Source organism: Staurois parvus, unplaced genomic scaffold, assembly GCF_062004578.1.
Source record: "Staurois parvus isolate SC_StPar_1 unplaced genomic scaffold, SC_StPar_1.0 ptg000838l, whole genome shotgun sequence".
NCBI classification, from domain to species: domain Eukaryota; kingdom Metazoa; phylum Chordata; class Amphibia; order Anura; family Ranidae; genus Staurois; species Staurois parvus.
This window is the reverse complement of record NW_028318634.1, coordinates 295751-304037: the sequence shown is the minus strand read 5'-3', so window position 1 is coordinate 304037 and position 8287 is coordinate 295751.

The window sequence follows — 8287 nt, the reverse complement described above, 5'->3', positions numbered from 1 at the left end:
CTGGAATCTCCTCCATGCTCTTGAGATTGTGCTGGGAGACACAGCAAACCTTCTGGTAATGGCATGTACTGATGTACCCTCCTGGAGGATTTGGACTGTCTGTGCAACCTCTGTAAGGTCCAGGTATGGCCTCATGCTACCAGTAGTGACACTGACCCTAGCCAAATGCAAAACTAGTGAAAAACACTCAAAAAAGATAAGTAGGGGAAAAAATGTCAGTGGCTTCCACCTGTAAAACCATTCCTGTTCTGGGAGTTGTCTCATTGTTGCCCATCTAGTGCACCTGTTGGTAATTTCATTAACACCAAAGCAGCTGAAACTGATGAACAACCCCCTCTGCTACTTACCTGACCAGAACAATATCCCAGGAGTTTCATTAACTTGATGCTAGACTCTGATTAAAAGATGTTCCTTTCATTTTTTTGAGCCGTGTATATTGTGGTCGTGTGAACTTTCCTATGTTCCTCTGCACTACACTGTCATACCTTACAGCTTAACAGTTCCCTCTCACCCACGGTACTTTTACTGTGGGTGGGTGGCAGGAGCAGGCTGGCCTACATACATGTACGTCATCTCGCTTGTTCTAGGTTTAGGGCGTGCATGTGCACACCGCCTGCTAACCCTGCGCTCTCACTGGTTACAGCTGGATTTTGGCAGCATGTCCCAGCCAATGATTTATGGCTGAGACCTATTGATCTACTATAGCCAACCACAGCACAAACACAAAGGGCTCTGTACACAGGTCACTGATCTGGCTGTTTCTTGTCCTTGCAAAGCAGGGAGAAAAAACAGCCAGATCTGTAAGTAAAAGCAGCACATATTACACACATTGGACTTGTTAGGCACACAAATGATTGCCCCTTGATGTTAACCCCTTCCCAGCCAGTGTCATTAATACAGTAACAGTGTACAGTGTTATATCTGATTACTGTATTTGTGTCACTATTGATGTCAATGTCAGTTAATCAGTTAATGTCCCTCCCAGTAAGTATATGTTAGCGCCAGATTGTACACCACACTATCACAGTCCCACTATAAGTCAACAATCACCGCCATTACCAGTATAGCATCATACCTGCGCAAATTCCAGTATATATATACCATATAAAGGCTATAACTATTAAACAATTCAATTAATATACACTTATTGGGATTCTTTTTTTTTACCAAAGACAATGAGCAGAATGCATTTTGACCTACGTTTACTGCAGAAATCAGATTTTTTATTTTTTTTCCTTGGATATGTTTTACAACAAAAAATAGAAATATAATATTTTTATAATAGTAGAAATATAATTTTTTCAGATTTTTTGTCATTTTTTGTTTATATAATAAAAAATAAAAAACAGTAGTGGTCACAGACCACCAAAAGAAAACTCTATTTGTGTGAAAAAAAATTATATAAATTTCATTTGATTACAGTTTTGCATGACCGAGCAATTGTCAGTTAAAGTAGTGCAGTGCTGAATAGCAACAAAAATGCTCTGGTCATGAAGGTCATTCCCGGAGGGCAACCGGTTAAGAACTTGAGAAGGACGGACACCTTAGAGATAAGAAGACGAAGACCTGGAAAAAGTCAGGGAGGTTAGTGTCAGGGCAGGGTCACGCACTGACTGAAGACAACCACCACCCACAGACCGGAGTCCCTCAGGGCGCGGAGTCTAAGTCCCAGGCTGCCCTTCACCAGGGCCCCTGATGGTGGGGATGGACTTGACGCAACCAGGAACCAGGTCGCGGCCCCCGAGTCACCCCAGCTGTGGTAATGGCCGCCACCAATGGCGTGTAGCTGGTAGGGACCAGATAGACAAAGAGTAGTCGGGCAGGCCGGGTCGATAACAACGGGACAAACGGTACAGAACGGTAGACAAAAATAACAGGTCACAGGCCGGGTTCAGCAACGGGAGGTCAGATCAATGGAAACCGCAGAGAATGGTCAGTCAAAAGCCGAGTCAGATTCCAGGAGAGCCACGAGAGTATAAACAGAGCTATAGTCAAACTAACACACAAGACACGAATGCAAAGGGCACGTGCGGACAACAGGCTTATATGTGATCAACCACACCCCTCTGGGGATGGACCGCAGAGGCCTGAAGGCATAAAAGACTCCCACCATGCTCTGCAGAAATCCAAGATGGATGCCAGCACATGGAGCAGCATAACCTCTGGGAAAAGGTAGGACCTTGACAGTTAGATTACACTAAGTATGGGTGTGGGTTCAAGACCAAATTCCTTGTACTTACAAAACACTCCTTAATTACTTTTCTGTTTCAAATACCACTTCATGTATTGACATACCTCCAGAGGCCCATTCTGCCTGGACAGTATGGTCACCTGCTAACTTGGCACCATCCACAGGCACCTTAACTCTTCAATAAGACACAGAAGTAGGATCCAATGTTTATTTCTCACAAGTACAGTACAGAGGATTTTTCCAGTCTTATGAAAGGTAAGAAGACGATGAATTTTCCTAAGCCCTGTCTTTGCATACACAGGCGTACCTCGGTTTACGAATTTAATGCGTTCTCCGGGACGTTTCGTATTGCGAAAAATTTGTTATCCGAAACGTGGTTTCCCATAGGAATGCATTGAAAACCAATTAATCCGTTCCGGAGGTCAGAAAAAGTAAAAAAAAAGTCTTGTATTTTCAAAACTCTTTATAAAGTGCACTTTAAAGGCACGGGGCTGGCGCTATAAACCTCCCAGGTGCAATAAATCCTGGGGAAACTTACTTTGTATTGCAAAAAAAAATTTGTAACCCGAGGCATTATTTTCAATGGATTTTTGTTCATAAACCGAGGTACGCCTGTACAGTGTACATTGGGCAGTTGATAGGTGGTAAAGCAAAGCTCCTTGCTCATACACACTACTAAAATCTCAAATAAAAACCACTTATACCCTAACACAACTGGTAGCTGGGAGCCGTCTGCCATGATAGTAGTCACACGATCCAGAAGACCACCTCTAATCGTTCAGTACCCCTTCAAGGGCCCTCCGAAATGACACCATGGAGCCAAAGCAGGTAATTATGTGTTTTATTTGATTAAAGGATTTTTTATTGAGTCTGTTTTTGCTTTTAACTCTTTGTAGGAATAGGTAAGGAACAGGGGCGGACTGACCATTTGGGCACTCGGGCACTGCCCAAGGGGCCCAGGGTCAGTAGGGGGCCCCATGAGATGCCCCTTGTACCTTTTCATATGCTTTTTTTGGGTGTGGTTTGAGTGTGGGTGAGGACACAGGGGCCCCATGATCCCCTATTGCCATGAGTTGTCAGTCCGCCCCTGGTAAGGAATACCCGCTTGAAGACCAAGCCTTTTCTGACAGTTTTTGCTTAAGTACCACCAAAAGGAAGCTCTATTTGTGTGAAAGAATTTATATAAATTTCACTTGGGTCCGGTGTTGCACGACCGAGCAATTACAAGATAAAGTAGCACAGTGCTGAACAGCAAAAAAATGCCCTGGTCATGAAGGGGGTAAAACCTACCGGAGGTCAAGTGGATAAAAAAAGATAAAAGAAGATTCCTTATAGATACTGTATATATATAGTACATGGTCAATACCAGGAGCGGACTGACAACTCATGGGGCCCCCGGGCAATAGGGGATCATGGGGCTCTTGTGTCCTTGCCCAAACTCAAAAAAGCCTATGAAAAAGGTAACGGGGCATCTCATGGGGCCCCCTGCTGACCCCGGGCCCTCGGGCAGTGCCCGTGTTTGCAAATGGTCAGTCCACCCCTGATCAATACATATGTGTATTGGGCCCCCGGGCAACAGGCTGGCCATAGGGTGGTCTTTTGCATATACCTCTTCATTTTTTTGACGATCCGCTCCTCAGGATGGAGCGCATTTAGGATGACGTCAGGGTTTGTGCTGCTTCCGGTTGACTCCTGGAAGTGATGTATAGCGGGACGCGCTTCCTGTTGACGCACTTCCTGCCACCTCCATTGTGGTGTGCGTTTCAGATGCACATTATAGGCATTATAGCGTACTGAGAACATGTTATATAGATAGGTTTATGTTAAAAATTTTACAGAACATTTTATATATATATATATATATATATATATATTTTTTTTTTTTTACATTTTATTTTATTTTTTTCCTTAAATGATTTTTCTCAATGACATTTGATGCTGTGACACCCCACCTAATAGAGGGGTGGAGCTATAGGGTGCCCAGTACATATATTGGGAGGTGAACATTGGCTAGCTTGAGCTCTGTGGAAGGGGAACGCATCGTTTACCAACATCACCAACAGTTGGGAACCTGTTGCCACGTTGGTTGACCATCAGAAATTGTCGTGTGTATTACTTCTGTCCTTTGTATGAAATTGGCTTTTTGAATTCTCTCAATAAACCTTGGGTAAGGCATTAGGAGTTTGAACCCCCTGCAGGGGCAGACTGACCATTTGGAAACTCAGGCACTGCCCGAGGGCCCGGGGTCAGTAGGGTGCCCATGAGATGCCCCTGGTACCTTTTTCATAGGCTTTTTTGAGTTTGGGCAAGGACACAGGGGCCCCATGATCCCCTATTGCCCGGGGGCCCCATGAGTTGTCAGTCCACCCCTAACCCCCTGTGTGCTATTTTTTAAAATCCATGTTGCACAGTTTGAGTCATTAATGGAGGTGCTTTGGTCTTTTTTTTCCAGGTCAGTGCATCACACCAAGAAAAAAGCTGATGGATGGCAAAAAAAAACCAAAACAGGTGTTTTGTTTCTGAACAAATCAACCCCTAGGCCTTTTCTACAGCCACCGCTGTAAACACTGGAAACACCTTAAAAATTGATTCACACCCTGTGCAAGAAGCCAAACAATTTCTCACTGAGAAGCATCATTTTGTAAAAGTCACACGCAGCTTGTGTTCCCCAAGGACTCGTCAACCAATCATATTTTGATATTATATAAGGGATAAAATCATTTTTCTGCTGACTTTCGTTGTATCTGACATGGATCCACATCCCGTAGTTTTGATACCTTTTTTTATGAAATCCTCATTTGAAGTTGCACTGAAACTGTTTACTGTCTGCTTTTGGCTGGAGTGATTTCTGGAGGGGACGGGTGAGTTTTCATATTTTGGGTGATATCGTTTACTTAGTTGAAATATTGAACTTTTGGTCCGGCATCGTCTAGAGTGTTTCTACTCCATTCAGGGTTGGTTCACCTGTCTCAACTTGCTTTTATAATGGTTTATGACAGGGGCGGACTGACAATGCATGGGGCCCACGGGCAATAGGGGATCATGGGCCCCCTGTGTCCTTGCCCAAACTCAAAAAAGCCTATGAAAAAGGTACCAGGGGCATCTCATGGGGCCCCCTACTGACCCCGGACCCTCGGGAAGTGCCCGAGTTTCCAAATGGTCAGTCCGCCCCTGGTTTATGATGATCTAATGAAATAAATCATTACTGTGAATCTATAGTTACACCAACCCAGGGAAGGTGGTTCCCCGAGATCAGTACAAACATTATAGGTTGGATTGATCAAGAATTCGAAACTCGGAATAATGTTGTACTTGTCTGTTAGAATTAGACTTTACCACTAGAGAGGAATATAAATGTTACTGGATCAAGTGAGAAAGATTGAACCTTACCACCATACCCTTTACATGCACATAAACTTTAATGGCAACCCAGTCTTAGTCCGTAGGGTTCTATATTGAGTTCTATATTTGCAGCTATAACAGCTTCAACTCTTCTGGGAAGGCCGTCCACAAGGTTTAGGAGGGTGTCTATGGGAAGGTTGGACCATTCTTCCAGAAGCGCATTTGTGAGGTCAGGTACTGATGTCGGACGAGAAGGCCTGGCTTGCAGTCTCCGCTCTCATTCATCCCAAAGGTGTTCTATGGGGTTGAGGTCAGGACTCTGTGCAGGCCAGTCATGTTCCTCCACACCAAACTGGCTCCTCCATGTCTTTATAGACCATGCTTTGTGCACTGGTGGGCAGTCATGTTGGAACAGGAAGGGGCCATCCCCAAACTCTTCCCACAAAGTTGGGAGCATGAAAACTTACAAAATGTCTTGATATGCTGATGCCTTTAGAGTTCCCTTCACTGGAACTAGGGGGCCAAGACCAACCCCTGAAAAACAACCCCACACCATAATCTCCCCTCCACTACACTTTACACTTGGCACAATGCAGTCAGGCAAGTACCGTTCTCCTGGAAACCGGCAAACCCAGACACGTCCATTGGATTGCCAGTGAAGTACGATTCATCCCTCCAGAGAACACATATCCACTGCTTTAGAGTCCAGTGGTGGCGTGCTTTACACCACTGCATTTGACACTTTGCATTGCATTTGGTAAAGTAGGGCTTGGATGCAGCTGCTCGGCCATGGAAACCCATTCCATGAAGCTCTCTACACACTGTTGTGCTCATCTGAAGGACACATGAAGTTTGGAGGTCTTTAGCTATTGACTCTTTGGACAGTTGGCGACTTCTGCGCACTGTGCGCTTCAGCATGCGCTGACCCCGCTCTGTCATGTGACGTGGCCTACCACTTGGTGGCTGAGTTGCTGTTGTTCCCAGTTGCTTCCACTTTGTTATAATCCCACTAACAGTTGAGCGTGGAATATTTAGTAGCCAGGAAATGTCACGGATGGACTTATTGCCCAGGTGACCACCTATCACGGGACCACGCTTGGAGTCACTGAGCTCCTGAGAGCGACCCATTCTTTCACCAATGTTTGTAGAAGCAGTCTGCATGCCTAGGTACTTGACTGTATACACCTGTGTCCATGGAGGGGATTGGAACACCTGAATCACATGATTTGGAGGGCGGACCCAACACTTTTGGCAATATAGTGTATATAATAGCCCTAATTAGGAGGATGCAGAGCCTCAAAAGGTTTTGTTTGTTCTGCTCTCCTGGAACCTTTAGTCATGATTTCAACTGTATAAGGATTGCTGTTAATAATAACACAAAAAATATTAATACTTATTTTGGACACAGGCAGTGCCCCTCCTTCTGGAGTGGAGGGTTCAACAAATATCTATGTATTTAAATTCAGTTGAATATATAAACATATGTTAAAATTGACAGTGTATATATATATATATATATATATATATATATATATATGTGTGTGTGTTTTTAAATCCTAAGACTTTTCTTCTGTTGTGTTTTGCTTTGCTTAATAGATCTATTAGATCCTTTCCCACCTGGACTTTTACATCTTCACCAACGCATGTTACTCTTTTAGGAAAGACCCAATATGGCCATTTTGACAGATAACATGAATTATGAGAATACTCCTTTTGGCTCAAAAAGGATCATCCCTAATTTGTTTTCTAAAGAGAGTGGTACAGAGAAGGAAATAAGTATTTGATCCCCTGCTGATTTTGAATGTTTGCCCGCTCAAAAGAAATGATCAGTCTAATAATTGAATGTTAGGTGTATTGTAACAGAATAGCACCACAAAATTCAAAAGAAATGCATGTCTATGATGCACTGATTTGCATGTTTATGAGGGAAATAAATATTTGATCCCCTTCACAGAACATGACTTAGTACTTGGTGGCAAATCCCTTGCTGGCAATCACAGAGGTCAGATGTTTCCTGGAGTTGGCCACCAGGTTTGCACACATCTCAGGAGGGATTTTGGCCCACTCCTCTTGGCAGATCCTCTCCAAGTCATTAAGGTTTGGTGGCTGACGTTTGGTAACCCAAACTTTCAGCTTCCTCCACAGATTTTCAATCGGATTAAGGTCTGGAGACTGGCTAGGCCACTCCAGGACCTTAATGTGCTTCTTCTGGAGCCACTCCTTTGTTGCCTTGGTCATGTGTTTTGGGTCATTGTCATGCTGGAACAGGGGTGGACTGACCATTTGGAAATTTGGGCACTGCCTGAGGGCCCGGGGTCAGTAGGGGGGCCCCATGAGATGCCCCTGGTACCTTTCTCATAGGCTTTTTTGAGTTTGGGCAAGGACACAGGGGCCCCATGACCCCCTATTTCCCGGGGGCCCCATGAGTTGTCAGTCTGCCCCTGTGCTGGAACACCCATCCATGACCCATTTTCAATGCCCTGGCTGAGGGATCAAATACTTATTTCCTTCACTGTAATTTGTTCTGCACAGTTGGAGAAACAAGATTACAGAAGAAACATATTGTGCAAACGTTGTATCTTTTATTTTTAGTTCCTGCTAACAATGTACAGTTGCAATTCAGTGGATGTCCTCGAATTCTTTTTGCTAATAGAAAGTATATTTATAAGCAAAAAAATGTTTTGGATTGTGTAGAAGAGTTAAAACCTGCCAGTTTACTTATTTTTTTTTCTTTTTTACTGTCTGTGTGTAGTT